Source organism: Polyodon spathula, chromosome 22 (assembly GCF_017654505.1).
Source record: "Polyodon spathula isolate WHYD16114869_AA chromosome 22, ASM1765450v1, whole genome shotgun sequence".
In the NCBI taxonomy this organism is placed as follows: Eukaryota; Metazoa; Chordata; class Actinopteri; order Acipenseriformes; family Polyodontidae; genus Polyodon; species Polyodon spathula.
Window position 1 is genome coordinate 18,420,872 of NC_054555.1, and position 22,346 is coordinate 18,443,217.

At 44.7% G+C, this 22,346-nt stretch overlaps 1 pseudogene; it reads left to right on the top strand.

Moving 5' to 3' along the window:
• The window catches only part of LOC121297541, a 44,159-nt pseudogene extending 22,863 nt beyond the window's left edge, over positions 1–21,296 (top strand).
• Positions 21,297–22,346: the final 1,050 nt, after the last annotated feature.

The following is a 22,346-nucleotide window of genomic DNA, read 5'->3' on the forward strand; positions in this document are numbered from 1 at the left end:
TCTCTGGGTTTGTGTGAATGCAGTTGCTCTGAGTGAGTCTCTGGGTTTGTGTGAATGCAGTTGCTCTGAGTGAGTCTCTGGGTTTGTGTGAATGCAGTTGCTCTGAGTGAGTCTCTGGGTTTGTGTGAATGCAGTTGCTCTGAGTGAGTCTCTGGGTTTGTGTGAATGCAGTTGCTGGGTTTGTGTGAGTGAGTCTCTGGGTTTGTGTGAATGCAGTTGCTCTGGGTTTGTGTGAATGCTGAGTGAGTCTCTGGGTTTGTGTGAATGCAGTTGCTCTGAGTGAGTCTCTGGGTTTGTGTGAATGCAGTTGCTCTGAGTGAGTCTCTGGGTTTGTGTGAATGCAGTTGCTCTGAGTGAGTCTCTGGGTTTGTGTGAATGCTGAGTGAGTCTCTGGGTTTGTGTGAATGCAGTTGCTCTGAGTGAGTCTCTGGGTTTGTGTGAATGCAGTTGCTCTGAGTGAGTCTCTGGGTTTGTGTGAATGCAGTTGCTGGGTTTGTGTGAATGAGTGAGTCTCTGGGTTTGTGTGAATGCAGTTGCTCTGAGTGAGTCTCTGGGTTTGTGTGAATGCAGTTGCTCTGAGTGAGTCTCTGGGTTTGTGTGAATGCAGTTGCTCTGAGTGAGTCTCTGGGTTTGTGTGAATGCAGTTGCTCTGAGTGAGTCTCTGGGTTTGTGTGAATGCAGTTGCTCTGAGTGAGTCTCTGGGTTTGTGTGAATGCAGTTGCTCTGAGTGAGTCTCTGGGTTTGTGTGAGTCTCTGGGTTTGTGTGAATGCAGTTGCTCTGAGTGAGTCTCTGGGTTTGTGTGAATGCAGTTGCTCTGAGTGAGTCTCTGGGTTTGTGTGAATGCAGTTGCTCTGGGTGTGAATGTTGCTCTGGGTTTGTGTGAATGCAGTTGCTCTGGTGAGTCTCTGGGTTTGTGTGAATGCAGTTGCTCTGAGTGAGTCTCTGGGTTTGTGTGAATGCAGTTGCTCTGAGTGAGTCTCTGGGTTTGTGTGAATGCAGTTGCTCTGGGTGAGTCTCTGGGTTTGTGTGAATGCAGTTGCTCTGAGTGAGTCTCTGGGTTTGTGTGAATGCAGTTGCTCTGAGTGAGTCTCTGGGTTTGTGTGAATGCAGTTGCTCTGAGTGAGTCTCTGGGTTTGTGTGAATGCAGTTGCTCTGAGTGAGTCTCTGGGTTTGTGTGAATGCAGTTGCTCTGAGTGAGTCTCTGGGTTTGTGTGAATGCAGTTGCACTGGGTGAGTCTCTGGGTTTGTGTGAATGCAGTTGCTCTGAGTGAGTCTCTGGGTTTGTGTGAATGCAGTTGCTCTGAGTGAGTCTCTGGGTTTGTGTGAATGCAGTTGCTGGGTTTGCTGAGTGAGTCTCTGGGTTTGTGTGAATGCAGTTGCTCTGAGTGAGCAGTCTCTCTGGGTTTGTGTGAATGCAGTTGCTCTGAGTGAGTCTCTGGGTTTGTGTGAATGCAGTTGCTCTGAGTGAGTCTCTGGGTTTGTGTGAATGCAGTTGCTCTGAGTGAGTCTCTGGGTTTGTGTGAATGCAGTTGCTCTGAGTGAGTCTCTGGGTTTGTGTGAATGCAGTTGCTCTGAGTGAGTCTCTGGGTTTGTGTGAATGCAGTTGCTCTGAGTGAGTCTCTGGGTTTGTGTGAATGCAGTTGCTCTGAGTGAGTCTCTGGGTTTGTGTGAATGCAGTTGCTCTGAGTGAGTCTCTGGGTTTGTGTGAATGCAGTTGCTCTGAGTGAGTCTCTGGGTTTGTGTGAATGCAGTTGCTCTGAGTGAGTCTCTGGGTTTGTGTGAATGCAGTTGCTCTGAGTGAGTCTCTGGGTTTGTGTGAATGCAGTTGCTCTGAGTGAGTCTCTGGGTTTGTGTGAATGCAGTTGCTCTGAGTGAGTCTCTGGGTTTGTGTGAATGCAGTTGCTCTGAGTGAGTCTCTGGGTTTGTGTGAATGCAGTTGCTCTGAGTGAGTCTCTGGGTTTGTGTGAATGCAGTTGCTCTGAGTGAGTCTCTGGGTTTGTGTGAATGCAGTTGCTCTGAGTGAGTCTCTGGGTTTGTGTGAATGCAGTTGCTCTGAGTGAGTCTCTGGGTTTGTGTGAATGCAGTTGCTCTGGGTGAGTCTCTGGGTTTGTGTGAATGCAGTTGCTCTGGGTGAGTCTCTGGGTTTGTGTGAATGCAGTTGCACTGGGTTTGCGTGAGAGAGTCTCTGGGTTTGTGTGAATGCAGTTGCTCTGAGTGAGTCTCTGGGTTTGTGTGAATGCAGTTGCTCTGAGTGAGTCTCTGGGTTTGTGTGAATGCAGTTGCTCTGGGTGAGTCTCTGGGTTTGTGTGAATGCAGTTGCTCTGAGTGAGTCTCTGGGTTTGTGTGAATGCAGTTGCTCTGAGTGAGTCTCTGGGTTTGTGTGAATGCAGTTGCTCTGAGTGAGTCTCTGGGTTTGTGTGAATGCAGTTGCTCTGAGTGAGTCTCTGGGTTTGTGTGAATGCAGTTGCTCTGAGTGAGTCTCTGGGTTTGTGTGAATGCAGTTGCTCTGAGTGAGTCTCTGGGTTTGTGTGAATGCAGTTGCTCTGAGTGAGTCTCTGGGTTTGTGTGAATGCAGTTGCTGGGTTGGGTTTGTGTGAGTCTCTGGGTTTGTGTGAATGCAGTTGCTCTGAGTGAGTCTCTGGGTTTGTGTGAATGCAGTTGCTCTGAGTGAGTCTCTGGGTTTGTGTGAATGCAGTTGCTCTGAGTGAGTCTCTGGGTTTGTGTGAATGCAGTTGCTCTGAGTGAGTCTCTGGGTTTGTGTGAATGCAGTTGCTCTGAGTGAGTCTCTGGGTTTGTGTGAATGCAGTTGCACTGGGTGAGTCTGGGTTTGTGTGAATGCTGAGTGAGTCTCTGGGTTTGTGTGAATGCAGTTGCTCTGAGTGAGTCTCTGGGTTTGTGTGAATGCAGTTGCTCTGAGTGAGTCTCTGGGTTTGTGTGAATGCAGTTGCTCTGAGTGAGTCTCTGGGTTTGTGTGAATGCAGTTGCTCTGAGTGAGTCTCTGGGTTTGTGTGAATGCAGTTGCTCTGAGTGAGTCTCTGGGTTTGTGTGAATGCAGTTGCTGGGTTTGCTGAGTGAGTCTCTGGGTTTGTGTGAATGCAGTTGCTCTGAGTGAGTCTCTGGGTTTGTGTGAATGCAGTTGCTCTGAGTGAGTCTCTGGGTTTGTGTGAATGCAGTTGCTCTGAGTGAGTCTCTGGGTTTGTGTGAATGCAGTTGCTCTGAGTGAGTCTCTGGGTTTGTGTGAATGCAGTTGCTCTGAGTGAGTCTCTGGGTTTGTGTGAATGCAGTTGCTCTGAGTGAGTCTCTGGGTTTGTGTGAATGCAGTTGCTCTGAGTGAGTCTCTGAGTGTGAATGCAGTCTCTGGGTGAGTTGTGTGAATGCAATGCAGTTGCTCTGAGTGAGTCTCTGGGTTTGTGTGAATGCAGTTGCTCTGAGTGAGTCTCTGGGTTTGTGTGAATGCAGTTGCTCTGAGTGAGTCTCTGGGTTTGTGTGAATGCAGTTGCTCTGAGTGAGGGTGAGTGAGTCTCTGGGTTTGTGTGAATGCAGTTGCTCTGAGTGAGTCTCTGGGTTTGTGTGAATGCAGTTGCTCTGAGTGAGTCTCTGGGTTTGTGTGAATGCAGTTGCTCTGAGTGAGTCTCTGGGTTTGTGTGAATGCAGTTGCTCTGAGTGAGTCTCTGGGTTTGTGTGAATGCAGTTGCTCTGAGTGAGTCTCTGGGTTTGTGTGAATGCAGTTGCTCTGAGTGAGTCTCTGGGTTTGTGTGAATGCAGTTGCTCTGAGTGAGTCTCTGGGTTTGTGTGAATGCAGTTGCTCTGAGTGAGTCTCTGGGTTTGTGTGAATGCAGTTGCTCTGAGTGAGTCTCTGGGTTTGTGTGAATGCAGTTGCTCTGAGTGAGTCTCTGGGTTTGTGTGAATGCAGTTGCTCTGAGTGAGTCTCTGGGTTTGTGTGAATGCAGTTGCTCTGAGTGAGTCTCTGGGTTTGTGTGAATGCAGTTGCTCTGAGTGAGTCTCTGGGTTTGTGTGAATGCAGTTGCTCTGAGTGAGTCTCTGGGTTTGTGTGAATGCAGTTGCTCTGGGTGAGTCTCTGGGTTTGTGTGAATGCAGTTGCTCTGGGTGAGTCTCTGGGTTTGTGTGAATGCAGTTGCTCTGAGTGAGTCTCTGGGTTTGTGTGAATGCAGTTGCTCTGAGTGAGTCTCTGGGTTTGTGTGAATGCAGTTGCTCTGAGTGAGTCTCTGGGTTTGTGTGAATGCAGTTGCTCTGAGTGAGTCTCTGGGTTTGTGTGAATGCAGTTGCTCTGAGTGAGTCTCTGGGTTTGTGTGAATGCAGTTGCTCTGAGTGAGTCTCTGGGTTTGTGTGAATGCAGTTGCTCTGAGTGAGTCTCTGGGTTTGTGTGAATGCAGTTGCTCTGAGTGAGTCTCTGGGTTTGTGTGAATGCAGTTGCTCTGAGTGAGTCTCTGGGTTTGTGTGAATGCAGTTGCTCTGAGTGAGTCTCTGGGTTTGTGTGAATGCAGTTGCTCTGAGTGAGTCTCTGGGTTTGTGTGAATGCAGTTGCTCTGAGTGAGTCTCTGGGTTTGTGTGAATGCAGTTGCTCTGAGTGAGTCTCTGGGTTTGTGTGAATGCAGTTGCTCTGAGTGAGTCTCTGGGTTTGTGTGAATGCAGTTGCTCTGAGTGAGTCTCTGGGTTTGTGTGAATGCAGTTGCTCTGAGTGAGTCTCTGGGTTTGTGTGAATGCAGTTGCTGGGTTTGTGTGAATGCTGAGTGAGTCTCTGGGTTTGTGTGAATGCAGTTGCTCTGAGTGAGTCTCTGGGTTTGTGTGAATGCAGTTGCTCTGAGTGAGTCTCTGGGTTTGTGTGAATGCAGTTGCTCTGAGTGAGTCTCTGGGTTTGTGTGAATGCAGTCTCTGGGTTTGTGTGAATGCAGTTGAGTCTCTGGGTTTGTGTGAATGCAGTTGCTCTGAGTGAGTCTCTGGGTTTGTGTGAATGCAGTTGCTCTGAGTGAGTCTCTGGGTTTGTGTGAATGCAGTTGCTCTGAGTGAGTCTCTGGGTTTGTGTGAATGCAGTTGCTCTGAGTGAGTCTCTGGGTTTGTGTGAATGCAGTTGCTCTGGGTTTGTGTGAATGCAGTTGCTCTGGGTGAGTCTCTGGGTTTGTGTGAATGCAGTTGCTCTGAGTGAGTCTCTGGGTTTGTGTGAATGCAGTTGCAGTTGCTCTGAGTGAGTCTCTGGGTTTGTGTGAATGCAGTTGCTCTGAGTGAGTCTCTGGGTTTGTGTGAATGCAGTTGCTCTGAGTGAGTCTCTGGGTTTGTGTGAATGCAGTTGCTCTGAGTGAGTCTCTGGGTTTGTGTGAATGCAGTTGCTCTGAGTGAGTCTCTGGGTTTGTGTGAATGCAGTTGCTCTGAGTGAGTCTCTGGGTTTGTGTGAATGCAGTTGCTCTGAGTGAGTCTCTGGGTTTGTGTGAATGCAGTTGCTCTGGGTGAGTCTCTGGGTTTGTGTGAATGCTGCTCTGAGTGAGTCTCTGGGTTTGTGTGAATGCAGTTGCTCTGGGTTTGTGTGAATGCTGAGTGAGTCTCTGGGTTTGTGTGAATGCAGTTGCTCTGAGTGAGTCTCTGGGTTTGTGTGAAGTTGCTGAGTGAGTCTCTGGGTTTGTGTGAATGCAGTTGCTCTGAGTGAGTCTCTGGGTTTGTGTGAATGCAGTTGTGTGAATGCAGTTGCACTGGGTGAGTCTCTGGGTTTGTGTGAATGCAGTTACACTGAGTGAGTCTGGGTTTGCTGAGTGAGTCTCTGGGTTTGTGTGAATGCAGTTGAGCTGGGTTTGCTGAGTGAGTCTCTGGGTTTGTGTGAATGCAGTTGCTCTGAGTGAGTCTCTGGGTTTGTGTGAATGCAGTTGCTCTGAGTGAGTCTCTGGGTTTGTGTGAATGCAGTTGCTCTGAGTGAGTCTCTGGGTTTGTGTGAATGCAGTTGCTCTGGGTGAGTCTCTGGGTTTGTGTGAATGCAGTTGCTCTGAGTGAGTCTCTGGGTTTGTGTGAATGCAGTTGCTCTGAGTGAGTCTCTGAGTGAGTCTCTGGGTTTGTGTGAATGCAGTTGCACTGGTGAGTCTCTGGGTGAGTGAGTCTCTGGGTTTGTGTGAATGCAGTTGCTCTGAGTGAGTCTCTGGGTTTGTGTGAATGCAGTTGCTCTGAGTGAGTCTCTGGGTTTGTGTGAATGCAGTTGCTCTGAGTGAGTCTCTGGGTTTGTGTGAATGCAGTTGCTCTGAGTGAGTCTCTGGGTTTGTGTGAATGCAGTTGCTCTGAGTGAGTCTCTGGGTTTGTGTGAATGCAGTTGCTCTGAGTGAGTCTCTGGGTTTGTGTGAATGCAGTTGCTCTGGGTGAGTCTGGGTTTGTGTGAATGCAGTTGCTCTGAGTGAGTCTCTGGGTTTGTGTGAATGCAGTTGCTCTGAGTGAGTCTCTGGGTTTGTGTGAATGCAGTTGCTCTGAGTGAGTCTCTGGGTTTGTGTGAATGCAGTTGCTCTGAGTGAGTCTCTGGGTTTGTGTGAATGCAGTTGCTCTGAGTGAGTCTCTGGGTTTGTGTGAATGCAGTTGCTCTGAGTGAGTCTCTGGGTTTGTGTGAATGCAGTTGCTCTGAGTGAGTCTCTGGGTTTGTGTGAATGCAGTTGCTGAGTGAGTCTCTGGGTTTGTGTGAATGCAGAGTGAGTCTCTGGGTTTGTGTGAATGCAGTTGCTCTGAGTGAGTCTCTGGGTTTGTGTGAATGCAGTTGCTCTGAGTGAGTCTCTGGGTTTGTGTGAATGTGAGTCTCTGGGTTTGTGTGAATGCAGTTGCTCTGGGTGAGTCTCTGGGTTTGTGTGAATGCAGTTGCTCTGAGTGAGTCTCTGGGTTTGTGTGAATGCAGTTACAGTTTGCTGAGTGAGTCTCTGGGTTTGTGTGAATGCAGTTGCTCTGAGTGAGTCTCTGGGTTTGTGTGAATGCAGTTGCTCTGAGTGAGTCTCTGGGTTTGTGTGAATGCAGTTGCTCTGAGTGAGTCTCTGGGTTTGTGTGAATGCAGTTGCTCTGAGTGAGTCTCTGGGTTTGTGTGAATGCAGTTGCTCTGAGTGAGTCTCTGGGTTTGTGTGAATGCAGTTGCACTGGGTGAGTCTCTGGGTTTGTGTGAATGCAGTTACACTGGGTTTGCTGAGTGAGTCTCTGGGTTTGTGTGAATGCAGTTGAACTGGGTTTGCTGAGTGAGTCTCTGGGTTTGTGTGAATGCAGTTGCTCTGAGTGAGTCTCTGGGTTTGTGTGAATGCAGTTGCTCTGAGTGAGTCTCTGGGTTTGTGTGAATGCAGTTGCTCTGAGTGAGCCTCTGGTTTGTTGCAGTTGTTGGTGTCGGAGGTGATGGACTGTGCGTACATCTACAGCGCTCTGGACCAGACGGCCAGGAAGATCAACATTGGGAAGTTTGTGCACAGGAAGGCGATGGTGATGAAGTGGCGGCTTGTGGCATAGACATCCCCATCCTGGACAACGTCATGACCTATAACTTGCCCTCCAAAGCCAAGCTCTTTCTGCACAGAGTTGGTGAGGAGAGTTTCCTGATTGCATTTATGCTTAAACAAATAGTGTTAATAATTGTCGTTGTGGTAAACCTAGTTAGATGCTCAGTGTGTTTTGAAGTAGGGATGCACCGAATCTAGGATTCGGAGAACCGAATCCAAATCCTATATCCGCCCAGATCCAATATGTGCAGTGGTTCTTTAAATAAGACACAAGTGCGGTATTAAATGTAACTGTTGTATTTATAAAAAGAACATGTTTGAACTCTGTCGCAGCTCTCAACTCCGTATTACTGATGGCGCACGCACTAAATGTCACGTAGCTGCTGAATGGAAACATACCCCAGTATGCAACAGCACATTCACATCACACTTTTCATGCAGTAAACCTGTAATATGTAGTACAGCAAACTGCTGTAGACAGCGTGTTCTTGAGATCATTATTGATATTTAAAAAAAAAATAAAAAAATCGGTGCACAGAAATATATATCTTTTGTAACTTTACAACTGTCAGATGTGCAAGACGCTGTCGAACAATATGCTTTAGTAAATTACATTTTACTTTATTTAATGTGCCAATACAATTCTAACCATTGGGGAACCGCTGTGTTTTGTTAAAATGAGTTTGAAACTATTTTGTAGCCTATTTGATATGTGTTACACACGGTGCATTTAAATCAATGTGGGTTTTATTTCACAGGGAGATTCAGGTTTTCCTCATAGCTCTGATAGGGTTGGCAACAGGCTCCAGAATCTCGGGACACTTTAAGGCAGGTCAGGTTTTTTAACTGTCCTAGTGCAACACCATTATTGTAGATAGCTTTGTACTCACCTTTCATTTAACTTTGTCAGCAGGTAAAGTTTCTATTTGTTTGATATTTCTTGTTTCACATAGTCAAACCCAGTCAGAGACTCAAAGCCAATCAGCTGCAGTACTTTAGGTCTGATTGATGGAAACGATCCTTGCAGGCAGGTGTGTGCTTTTGGTAACAGTTATGTAAAACAATTAACCCTTTGCAGGCCATTTATTCAGCGCTTGTCAGGCGTATCAGATCCAATTTATTTTCATATGCACAGTTTATTTTACACTGGCTGTTTTATTTAATTTTTTTTCAGAGTAAAACAGGTTTAAAAGGCATTGTATCGCATAGGGCCACTCAGTACTCTATCTCCAGCCAAGCCCCACCCCTTGTTCGCTGTATTTTTCACATACCTTTTTATAGACATGCATACTGATAAGTCCTCTCCTGATCACTCGTTTTATCACCAAACTCCTCAATAATGTGATCCAAGTCAGTATTTTATTACTATAACATGTCAAAAAGCTCTGCAAATGTCTGTGGTATTCTTTGAGCGCTGGATGCAGCGCTCCTTTGTTTATGTCAGTGTTATCTCTGTAGTGCATACGCCCTTTTTTATTTATTTATTTTTTCGGCTTCATTCGGCTCCTATCGGTCTCACTCGGCCATTTAAAGGTTTTCTTGGCTTTTTCTGGAGAAAAAACAACTAGAGACCTGTGCTTTACATCTTTTATGTCGGACAGGAAAGGGAAAATTGTAATGTAGGTCCTGGTCTGACATAGGACTGCAAAGGTTTAATTAATTTAGTGACAGTTCACACATGTCACACTCACTTTACTGAATACATTGCAATTTAGAGAGGTGAGTTGCAAAACCTGACCTGCCTTAGTGTCCCGAGATTCTAGAGCCTGTTGGCAACCCTACTCTCAGATCAGGCAACCACAGGTTTAAACATCATTAAAGAAAATAGTGGGTTATGGCAAAGATGCAGCCCTTCTTTCTTTTAAAAGTAAAGTAAATGGTTCTGTTTTTTGACATTTCTGTTGTGGGGGGAGGAGGCTAGCGGTAAATTATGTAAGTTTTAAATTGATACCTTATTCAGGGATATATTTCAATTCGATAATAAAAATACTATTTTAATAAAAGGCTGAAAACTAGGTTGTCTGCGTCCCTTTTTAGTAGCTGCCAGTCTGTTTTTCAGTCAACAGTTTTGTTGACAGTTTTTGTAGGTTCGTTATTCAGTCAAGTATTTTGAGATGGATTTGCTATTTGGCCAAATCCCAAAAACTTGGATTCGATGTATCCCTAGTTTGAAGCACACTGTTCTCGTCTAACCAGTTCCTTTGTCTGTATGTGTGTAGGTCCTGTGGCGAGAGCAGGGAGGAGTGGTACAGCGTACATCCTGGTGGCCCCAGATGAGATCGCCTTTGTGTTTGACCTACACCTCTTCCTAGGACTCCCCCTGCAGTTTACAGGGCCCAGGCACAACCAGGCAGGTATGACTCGAACAGCTAGATCTACATTTACACGCGTAGCATACAATAAAAAAATCCTACCTCACTGGCAACATGCACAATCCCGGTTACACTAAATGTACTTTATTTTGGATAATCACATTTTGGTTGTGCGTTGATGCTTTTTTTTAATGTTTTTGAATACAAACAATACATGTGTGCAGCATATGAACACGACACCATTTCCAGAAACAATCAAACATATAAATTGATATGTTATAATGATTGTTGTTATCTCAGTAATAAATTTACAGTGCTCGCTCAGTAAATAGTAGAATTACAAGTTGCCGCTCACTGCCTTGGATATTCAGGTACAAGTTAAAAGGAGAAACAACAAGGGCACTGTGTAATCCTAAATCCAGTTTAGGCCGCTGTATCACCAATACGCTGTGTGTCAATGGAGCCCCTGTCTTATGCTCCCCCTCTGTCTCCCTGTGTGTAGATGAGGACAGCCTGCTGTGTTTCAGTGGAGCCCCTGTCTCATGCTCCCCCTCTCTCTCCCTGTGTGTAGATGAGGACAGCATGTGTGTTTCAGTGGCGCCCCTGTGACATGCTCCCCATCTCTCCCTGTGTGTAGATGAGGACAGCATGCTGTGTTTCAGTGAAGCCCCTGTCTCATGCTCCCCCTCTGTCCCTGTGTGTAGATGAGGACACCATGCTGTGTTTCAATGGAGCCCCTGCCCCATGCTCCCCCTCTCTTCCTGTGTGTAGATGAGGACAGCATGCTGTGTGTCAGTGGAGCCCCTGTCTCATGCTCCCCCTCTCTCCCTGTGTGTGGATGAGGACAGCGTGCTATTCTGTCAGTGGAGCCCCTGTTTCATGCTCCTCCTCTCTCCCTGTGTGTAGTTGAGGACCGGGTGATTGGGGCGTCACTGACACGTCTCATGCTTCTCCCTCTTCGTGTGTAGATGAGGACAATGTATGTGGGCGAGTGGCCGTTTTGAATATTGAAATATTTCCAGAGCATCCAGCCATGTCCAATATTTTTATTGCAAGCTTTGTTTATCTTTAAAAACTGTGCTTTTTACCTGGTTGTGATGAGTCAAAGGGTTTTCGGTCTGTGATTCAGCCTCCCGACAGTAGATGGCATCAAACCAACTCGGGACTTCCCTTACCAAGATCTCGTGACCATGGCAAAAGTCATCTTTTGAGGGGCGGCACCTTGGTGAAGGGCGGAAGTACGAGTATGTAAATTCCAGCCACTGGAGTCAAGTGAAGGATAAGGACACTTGTCAGTTGGGGATTGGTGTTCCACTGACTACAGAGGCGGGACATTACATACTAAAGGGAACGTACTACTGTGTTCGGGGTTGGTCCGAAAGTAAAATAGGAGGAGTAACGGGTGGAGGGAGAGACTGGTTTGGTGCAGCGGGATTTTTAAAACAAAAAAACACTAACATTTCTTTTGTTTTTTTTTTGTTTATGTATGGGTCGCCACGAAGACAATTAAAGACGAGTCATCACGGTTTGTTTTGGATTTCACCCCTGCACTCCTTCCCTCACACCATTTTGTTTTCTTTTGTTATTTAATCATTTTGTTGTGTATAGAGAATAAAAATAAATTATTTTATTTCTGTACACATAAATTACTGTCTGGACATTCCATTTAATACACTCGCGCCTCACACGTGGTGTCAGAAGTGAAAATGGATCCAGCTACAGTTTTGACAATGTTTAGGGAGCAGGAGGAGAAGCGAGAGGAGAGAGAGACACGGCACCAGGAACAGCTCGCCCAGTTCTTTGGACAGCTGGTGGAAAAACTATCAATATCAACATCAGAGAGAGCGGTTGCCCGGATGTTTGCAGCTCAGCCTAATCTTCAGAAGATGACCTCGGAAGATGATCCCGAGGCTTTCTTGATTACTTTTGAGAGAGTGGCAGAGGCTGCAGAGTGGCCTAGGGAACACTGGGCCATGAAATTGGCACCCTGCCTGACAGGGGAAGCTCAGGCAGCGTATCGAGCCCTGACGGCCACGAATGCAGGGGACTATGTTAAAGTTAAAGAAGCCATTCTCTCACGCCTCGGGATCACGGAGGAAACATACCGGCGCCGTTTTCGGGAATACCAGCTGTCCAAGGGGATGCGGCCCCGGGTTGCGGGACAATATCTTTTAGATCAGTGCACCCGGTGGCTGCGGCCAGAAGAACATACACCCCAAGAACTGGTGCAGAAAATAGTTATAGAACAGTTCGCGTCTATACTACCGCCAGGGAATCGAGAGTGGATTAAGAGGAATCGACCTACCACTCTCGAGGATGCCATCCTCCTGGCGGAGGCCTACGAAGACGCAAACGAAGGCGCCGGGTCAGACCCCACTCCTGCCCCTAAACTAACTCGGACCAACCAACCAATGAAGCCCAGAGGGGGTAACCAGACCTTCAGACCATGGAGGTCGAGGTTAGCCCCATCCTGGGCGAGAGAGAATCCCCCTAACCTGCCGGTCGCGGACTCGCAGGACAGATTAACTCCGTTGATGCCTCCTAACCAAGTGTGCTACCAATGTAATGAGCCTGGACACATTGCCAGGAATTGTCCAGTAATAAAGGTGGACCTGGCGACAAGATCCTGGTCAGCAGTAACAGGTAGGAACACTGGGGAATGTCGGGAGGGCCCTTATCAGTTAAGAGTACAGGTCGGGGGAAAGAGTACTTACGCATTTGCGGACTCTGGGTGTGCACAAACATTGATTCGGCAAGCTCTCTTGGATGGGGTAGCCTGGGAGCCACAGGGTAAAGTGGCTATCTCCTGTATTCATGGAGAAACTCGGGTTTATCCCACCACTAAAGTTAGACTTATTGTAGGTGATTATTCAGCTTGCGTTAAAGTGGCTGTAGCGCAATGTTTACCATACCCTGTTCTCCTGGGAAGAGACTGGCCGTTTTTTGATCGTATTTTAGGTCGGGAAATGGTCTTAGTTTCTACCAGGGGACAATTAAAGCAACAGGAGAAAACAATTGGCGAGATTTTTCCGTTGCAATCCGACCTGTTTAACCCTAAAATCCGCCCAAGAAAAACAAAAAGAGAGCGTCGGGTGGAAAAATATGAGGGAACTCTGAGACGACAAGGGGAGGGGTCTGACACAAAAGTAAACCAATCGCTTAAACGGCAAGGAAAGGGAGTAGGTATTCAGTGTAACCGGGGCTGCGAGGTTACTGAGGTGGAAGGTCATGTAATAAAAGACACTCCTCTCTGTGTACCTAACCATTGGGACCGAGATATTGACTTGGGATATGAACAACAAAATGATCCCACGTTACAGTATGCTTGGAAACAGGTTAGATATATCGAGGGGAAGGATATGCAGGAAGGACAACCGGTGGTATTTCCGCATTTTTCTGTATCTGGGCACTTATTATATAGAATAACCCGGGCTCCCGGGACGGGACAGCTCGTAAAACAGTTATTGGTTCCTAGGCCTTTTCAGTCAGAAGTCATGAGATTGGCGCATGACATTCCATTTTCAGGTCATTTGGGAACTGAAAAGACTCAGGAACGAATTCTGGCCCGGTTTTTTTGGCCTGGGGTTTATGGTCTGGTGCGGAAGTATGTATCGGAGTGTCCTGAATGTCAATTAGCTGCCCCTAAGTCAGTTCGCCCCGCACCTCTGGTTCCACTTCCAATTATTGGGGTACCGTTTGAAAGGATTGGTGTAGATTTAGTAGGCCCTCTGGAGGGAACAGAGTCAGGATATCGGTATATTTTAGTAGTAGTGGACTACGCAACGAGATATCCAGAAGCTGTTCCCTTACGCTCTATGAATGCAGTAGCTGTAGCGAATGAATTGGTAAAAATATTCTCTAGGGTGGGAATCCCGAAAGAAATTCTCACTGATCAGGGCACTAATTTTATGTCAGACTGTATTCAGCAACTATATAAATTATTGAAAATCCGTTCAATTAGAACCTCAGTTTTTCATCCTCAAACGGATGGGCTTGTTGAACGATTTAATCAGACTTTGAAAAATATGTTGCGCCGCTTTGTAGATCAAGAAAAACGCAATTGGGCTAAACTGCTTCCCTACTTGCTCTTTGCAGTTCGCGAGGTACCACAATCCTCAACGGGGTTTTCCCCGTTTGAGCTCTTGTACGGTCGGCAGCCGCGGGGTATCTTGGATCTCATAAGAGAAGGCTGGGAAGAACAGTCAAAGGAGTCTAAAAATGTAGTAAAATACGTGTTGCAGTTACGCGATCGCTTAGAATTAGTCGGTCGATTGGCACATGACAATCTCAAAGCGGCACAGCAGAAGCAGCAACAAAGCTACAATAAAAATGCAAGAATTCGGAACTTTCGACCTGGAGATAAAGTGTTGTTATTGTTGCCCTCATCGGAATCTAAGTTGTTTGCTAAATGGCAGGGTCCCTTTCAGGTTATTCGAGCAATTGGTAAAGTCAATTATGAGATCCGACAGCCTGGGCGTCGGAAAGAAAGTCAAATTTATCATGTTAATCTCCTGAAACCGTGGAAAGAACGGGAAGTCCATTTTATATCTCCTGTACAGGAGGGAGAGGATTTTGGACCCTCAATTGAGTCAGAGTCAGCAATTGAGGTCCCGATGGGGGAACAATTAACTCCTGATCAGCGTGAAGAGGTAAGCAATCTAATTAATATGTTCAGTGATGTGTTTTCTAACGTGCCTGGAAGAACGCATTTGATCGAACATGCTATTATCACTCCGCCAGGTCTAAGAGTTAGACAGAGACCGTATCGCATTCCAGAGAGTCGGAGAGATTCTGTTCGAAGGGAGGTGGAGTGTATGTTGAAACTTGGGGTAATTGAACCTTCCCGAAGTGAGTGGTGTAGCCCAATAGTACCAATAGACAAGCCAGATGGGTCACTACGATTATGTATCGATTTTAGGAGGGTGAATGCTATCTCCAAGTTTGATGCATATCCCATGCCTCGAGTAGATGAACTCTTAGACAAACTGGGGCAAGCTCGGTTTATTTCAACTCTGGATCTGACGAAAGGATATTGGCAAATTCCATTAACGAAAGCCTCTCGTGAGAAAACGGCATTTTCAACCCCAGAGGGTCTTTTTCAATTTTGTACTATGCCGTTCGGACTTCATGGAGCGCCTGCTACTTTTCAGAGACTAATGGACAGGGTTTTACAACCTCATCGAGAGTATGCAGCTGCGTATATCGATGATGTAGTCATTTATAGTTCTTCCTGGAGAGAACATTTGACTAGATTAGAAGCCGTCTTACAGTCTCTGAGGAGGGCGGGGCTCACAGCGAACATGGCAAAGTGCGCTATTGGAAAAGAAGAAACTAAATATTTAGGTTTCATAATGGGTAAGGGTAGAGTGAAACCGTTGGTTTCAAAAGTCCAGGCTTTGTTGGATTCACCGGTACCTACCACGAAAACCCAGGTGAGATCACTGTTAGGGTTGGCTGGTTATTACCGCCGCTTTATTCCACACTTTTCCACTATAGCCGCCCCTCTCACTGATCTCACTAAAAAGAACGCTCCAAATAAAATTAAGTGGAGTGCAGAGTGTCAGACAGCCTTTGAATCTATTAAAACTAATTTGAGTCAGGCCCCAGCATTAATAAGCCCGGATTTCAGCTGAGAGTTCGTCCTGCAGACAGATGCATCGCAGACTGGTCTGGGGGCGGTTCTGTCCCAGGAGAGAGATGGTATAGAACACCCGATACTATACATCAGTCGGAAGTTACTGCCCAGAGAACAGAGGTATTCGGTAGTGGAGAAAGAATGCCTGGCAGTGAAATGGGCAGTGGAATCTTTAAAATACTATCTTCTGGGACGACCTTTTTTACTCATCACAGATCACGCTTCTTTAAAGTGGTTAGACACGATGAAGGATTCAAACGCTAGGATTACGCGGTGGTACCTGGCGCTCCAACCCTTCGCCTTTCAAATAAGGTATCGTGCGGGTAAGTTACATCAAAATGCTGATTTTTTTTCCCGGGAGGGTGGGAAAAGGGAAGGGTTAGAGGTTTCCGAGTGTTCCTTCGGCACCACTCTGAGGGGTGGGATATGTGATGAGTCAAAGGGTTTTCGGTCTGTGATTCAGCCTCCCGACAGTAGATGGCATCAAACCAACTCGGGACTTCCCTTACCAAGATCTCGTGACCATGGCAAAAGTCATCTTTTGAGGGGTGGCACCTTGGTGAAGGGCGGAAGTACGAGTATGTAAATTCCAGCCACTGGAGTCAAGTGAAGGATAAGGACACTTGTCAGTTGGGGATTGGTGTTCCACTGACTACAGAGGCGGGACATTACATACTAAAGGGAACGTACTACTGTGTTCGGGGTTGGTCCGAAAGTAAAATAGGAGGAGTAACGGGTGGAGGGAGAGACTGGTTTGGTGCAGCGGGATTTTTAAAACAAAAAAACACTAACATTTCTTTTGGTTTTTTTTTGTTTATGTATGGGTCGCCACGAAGACAATTAAAGACGAGTCATCACGGTTTGTTTTGGATTTCACCCCTGCACTCCTTCCCTCACACCATTTTGTTTTCTTTTGTTATTTAATCATTTTGTTGTGTATAGAGAATAAAAATAAATTATTTTATTTCTGTACACATAAATTACTGTCTGGACATTCCATTTAATACACTCGCGCCTCACACTGGTGTACCAAAATTTTTCCCATGAAGAAACCTCTCTTCTCAGAGTGTGTTCTGCGCAGAGTAGAGTTACGAGCTGAATTCTGCAAGAATACAACCAGTTTGACAAGAAATACAAGCACTACTAAATCACAGTGTAGAATAATTAGTTTTATTTTAAATAGCACTTTGATATAGTATATTATTAATGACCTTAAAATTACACAAGGCAAGTATTAGCTAGCCATGTAGAGCTTATTTGTAGGTGCATGCATACCAGCTAAAGAAAGGGATGATTGAACGTTAAAATTATATAACCAGAACATCCAAACGGCCAAACAGAAAAAAATATATCAAAGGAAAGTAGAAACGTGCAAAAAAACAAAAGCAAGCAAAACATTAGTAAACTTTCATATTTATCAATATTTACTGATAAATAGCAGTAAAAGAGGTTGTGGCTGTTTTCCTTTTGGGAGACAGCAGAAGGTCACTGTGCCACTAGAGGGAACTGTTGAACAGTCTGGGTGTGCTGTGTGCATTTTCATAAGGTTCTTTTTTTTTTTTTTTTTTTTTTTCCAGGGTCTGTGCTAGAAAATGTGGAATTGGAGAGAATGAAGGTGGTTGACAGCATCAAGCAATATAAATCCAGAGCAGTAAGTTCTACAGGTTCTCATGTGTAAATAAATGCCATTATTGTGATGTGTTTCGAGGTAATAATTGGATTCCCCAGTCAATAAAGAGGTTATTACTGACAGAAATGCCACTATTTTACTACGACTTTTTAAAATTGAAAATACTTTAGCATTGAATGCCTTTAAAATGATACACACAACCATCACTGTGCAAGGAGCTTCCACTGTTCTGTTTCCAGCCACGTTTTTCTTCGTTTTATTAGTTTATTGTGTAGAGCAGCGTTTTCCTTTTTATTATTTTATTGTGTAGAGCAGCGTTTTCCTTTATTTTACTGTGTAGAGCAGCGTTTTCCTTTTTATTTTATAGAGCAGCGTTTTCTTTTTTTTATTGTTACTGTGTACAGCAGCGTTTTCCGTTTTGTTAGTTTATTGTGTAGAGCAGTTTTCCTTTTTTATTGTGTAGAGCAGAGTTTTCCTTTTTATTATTTTACTGTGTAGAGCAGCATTTTCCTTTTTATTTCTTGTGTAGAGCAGCGTTTTCCTTTTTATTATTTTACTGTGTAGAGCAGTGTTTTCCTTTTTATTATTTTACTGTGTAGAGCAGTGTTTTCCTTTTTATTATTTTACTGTGTAGAGCAGCGTTTTCCTTTATTTTACTGTGTAGACCAGCGTTTTCCTTTTTATTTCTTGTGTAGAGCAGAGTTTTCCTTTTTATTATTTTATCAGAGCAGTGTTTTTCTTTTTATTATTTTATTATAGCAGTGTTTTTCTTTTTATTATTGTGTAGAACAGCGTTTTTCTTTTTATTATTTTATTGACTAGAGCAGTGTTTTCCTTCTGTTTTAGTATTTTACTGTGTAACAGTTTCTCCATATTTGTTGACTAGACAATTTTTGAGATCAATGCGACCAATAAGACCACAGCGGGTGAGGTGATGCAGGCAAAGGAGAGTCGAGACATGGGACTGGTTAACAAGTTCCAGAAATCCCGCAAGGACAAGGCAGCAGAAAGCCTGCTGGGCCAATCAGCTGCTAGCCTGTCACAGGTAGGTTCAGACGAGGAGAGTTTCTGAAGGGTACCTCGATGCAACAGCCACAGCATTGAAGAGTACAGTTTTATGACCAGGGCCAGGATTTAAGTTTATAAAAAAAAAAAAAAAAAAATTTTAAAAAAAAAAAAAAAAAAACATTACTGTAGTCAAGGAAAGTCTCTTTCTTCCAGGATAGCTTAAAATAGAAAGGGTTCTATAAAACGGTTATCGTGTATGTTGTTGGCATACAGGAACATTTAAAATAGCCTTTAGAAACGTGAGCAAACCCAAGCCGACCTCTCATTACAAGACATTACTATATCTGCACTACAGAATAGCCTCTTCCTTGCCTTTGTCCTGACCCACGCTTTCTGAACTCTAGCACTGCTGCTGTCCAGCAAATGGGACTATCGCCTTCACTATTAAATGTTGTTGTTTTTTTTTTTGCTGCAGAATGTGTTTTGAGAAGTGCTTGGTGGCAAGAGGAGAAGCCACAGAGTGAAACGGATGCTCCCAACGAGAGCCAAGGAGGCAGGGTGCGATGAAGAGTTTTACATCCCGTACCGACCCAAGGACTTCGACTCGGAGAGAGGGTAAGTGATATCTAGATACAGTGGCTTGCGAAAGTATTGACCCCCCTTGGCATTTTTGCAATTTTGTTGCCTGACAACCTGGAATTAAAATTGATTTTTATTTGGATTTCATGTAATGGACATACACAAAATAGTCCAAATTGGTGAAGCGAAATGAAAAAAATAACTTGTTTCAAAAAATTATAAAAAATATATAACGGAAAAGTGGTGCGTGCATATGTATTCATCCCCTTTGCTATTAAGCCTCTAAATAAGATCTGGTGCAACCAATTACCTTCAGAAGTCACATAATTAGTTAAATAAAGTCCACCTGTGTGCAATCTAAGTGTCACATGATCTGTCACATGATCTCAGTATATATACACCTGTTCTGAAAGGCCTCAGAGTCTGCAACACCACTAAGCAAGGGGCACCACCAAGCAAGAGGCACCATGAAGACCAAGGAGCTCTCCAAACAGGTCAGGGACAAAGTTATGGAGAAGTACAGATCAGGGTTGGGTTATAAAAAAATATCCGAAACTTTGAACATCCCACGGAGCACCATTAAAGCCATTATTAAAAAATGGAAAGAATACGGCACCACAACAAACCTGGCAAGAGAGGGCCGCCCACCAAAACACACAGACCAGGCAAGGAGGGCATTAATCAGAGAGGCAACAAAGAGACCAAAGATAACCCTGAAGGAGCTGCAAAGCTCCACAGCGGAGATTGGAGTATCTGTCCATAGGACCACTTTAAGCCGTACACTCCACAGAGCTGGGCTTTACGGAAGAGTGGCCAGAAAAAAAGCCATTGCTTAAAGAAAAAAATAAGCAAACACGTTTGGTGTTCGTCAAAAGGCATGTGGGAGACTCCCCAAAGATATGGAAGAAGGTACGCTGGTCAGATGAGACTAAAATTGAGCTTTTTGGCCATCAAGGAAAACGCTATGTCTGGCACAAACACAACACCTCTCATCACCCCGAGAACACCATGTTTTTCATCGGCAGGGACTGGGAAACTGGTCAGAATTGAAGGAATGATGGATGGCGCTAAATACAGGGAAATTCTTGAGGGAAACCTGTTTCAGTCTTCCAGAGATTTGAGACTGGGATGGAGGTTCACCTTCCAGCAGGACAATGACCCTAAGCATACTGCTAAAGCAACACTTGAGTGGTTTAAGGGGAAACATTTAAATGTCTTGGAATGGCCTAGTCAAAACCCAGACCTCAATCCAATTGAGAATCTGTGGTATGACTTAAAGATTGCTGTACACCAGCGGAACCCATCCACCTTGAAGGAGCTGGAGCAGTTTTGCCTTGAAGAATGGGCAAAAATCCCAGTGGCTAGATGTGCCAAGCTTATAGATACATACCCCAAGAGACTTGCAGCTGTAATTGCTGCAAAAGGTGGCTCTACAAAGTATTGACTTTGGGGGGGGGGGGTGAATACTTATGCACGCTCAAGTTTTCTATTTTTTTGTCTTATTTCTTGTTTGTTTCACAATAAAAAATATTTTGCATCTTCAAAGTGGTAGGCATGTTGTGTAAATCAAATGATACAAACCCCCAAAAAATCAATTTTAATTCCAGGTGGTAAGGCAACAAAATAGGAAAAATGCCAAGGGGGGTCAATACTTTCTCAAGCCACTGTACATGCTTTCACACCCTGGCTTGGCCCTGGAACCCCAACCCAATACATATACAGTAACACAGGCACAGTACAGGGTTTTCTCCTAGCTGTAAATGGGGGGGGGGGCAATTAAATCAGATTTTAAAATAATTAGTTTTAGGTTTAGCGAAGAAAAAAAATCAAACCAGAAGTTTAAAAGCAGCGATGATCTGGAGTGTGTGGGTAAATACATAATTAAAATGACTCATAGTCCTACATTAAAAAAAAATGTGATGCAGTGTAGTGTGCCTCCCTCTCTTTTCTCCCCAGGCTCAGTATGCAAGGAGAAGGCAGCACATTCAAGCAGCAGGCGTCGGGGGCAGTCCTGGACCTCATGGGGGACGAAGGGGACAAGATGAACCAGCACAAGCACATGATGAAATGGTGAGAACGGCTGTGTGACTCGGATCAGCAACCTGAAGACTTTGATTAAAAAAAAAAAGAGAGAGAGAGAGAGAGAGAATCGTGTTGCTATTAAGTTCTTCTATATGTCTTCTGACTGTTCTGGATGAAATGCTTTTTAAAAAAGTAAAATGCTGCATTAAGACTTGAATAAACATAGGTCTATTTGAGTTACACAGTCTAAGTTTAGTTATATATTTAGTATCAAGAATTGTCCACTAGGCTGTGTAAAGGTAGTGGTCTTACAGCTGCATTCATGTTGCACCTGTGTTGTCTTCAACCTCCTCCAGGGACCGCAAGAAGAATCGCTTTGTGAGGGATACGGGGAAGGGGGACAAGAAGAAGACTGTGAGGATAGAGAGCGGGCAGCTTGTCAGCAAATCCTTCAAGAAAAATTTGTATCCTCTTGAGCTGCCACTGGCCAGTCTTGTACATGTGCTGCAGGACAGAGACTTAGTCTTTGTCACTTTTTTATTTAGTTGTATCCCCCAGGGTATGGTTTATATTGCAGGGGATACTACAGGTAAAGTTTTTACCTTGCAAAGGTAAAGTAATAAGTTCCCTGTAACTCTCCTAGCCCATCGTCTAAAGAGCAAAGATACATTAGCCCCTTTATAGCCTAGGTTTCATTTAATTAGAACACAAATGTATTCAATAGACATTTAATTAGGGAATTCAAGGGTTAAAGTTTGGGGAATTAAATTTTTTACAAACTCAAAACAGTCACCCTTCATCTTTTAAGACTAGCAGTTTATACCTGTTGAGATCATAGCTACACACAGCAGGAATGTGTCTGGGATGTCATGATTTACAGGATCGAAGTGTTGACCATATACTTTATGGTAAAGCCAGGCACACACATTTCTGGACCACAAGACTGGCTGCAGTTGCTCCCTTGCACACAAAGCGGCTGTAAGTAAAGCCACACAGAACACAAGTGGATAAATAGAATGAAGGCATTGGCACAGTAATTATGCCCCCTCTGTTACAAGAAATCTGTTGAAGTAAAGGAATGTTCACACCGCGGTGCGGCAAAAGCAGTTGTTTTCAATCATGGCGGTCATGCGCAGCAGCAGAGGGAAGCGGCGCACACAAGATAAAATATTTTCAACTTTAGCTGCGCAATGACGGAAACTACCAGCAGCCAATCGGGAAAGTAGGAGACTCCTTTGTGAGGAAGAAATAAAAACATAAATAAAACTGAGGAAAAGCTTGTGGTCCTGATTTTAGATTTTCCAGAGTTATATAATAGAACATTAAGTGGGTTTGAAATCTGCCTTCATCAAACCGGAGCTCCTGTATCAGCCGATGATATTCGCTGTACCTTTTTCTTTTCTTGAGGATGTCATGGACCCACAACGATCTTACATTTTTCTTTCTTTTTCCAGTAGAGCAGGACGATCGGAATCCTCTTTTTTTGTTTGCTGTTCATTGTTCTAGGTATTGTGTTGTCAGATGCACAGTACCACTGATTGTTGCCACTTTTACAGTCCCCCCCCTCAAAAGTATGATATGATGGGGTGGCAGTCGTTGCATTTTTTAATCATGTGTATACAATAATGCTCAATAATATCCATGTATAATGATGCATTTAACTCAAACTCTTTGCCTATATCCACCAAACCAGACAAAACTCACA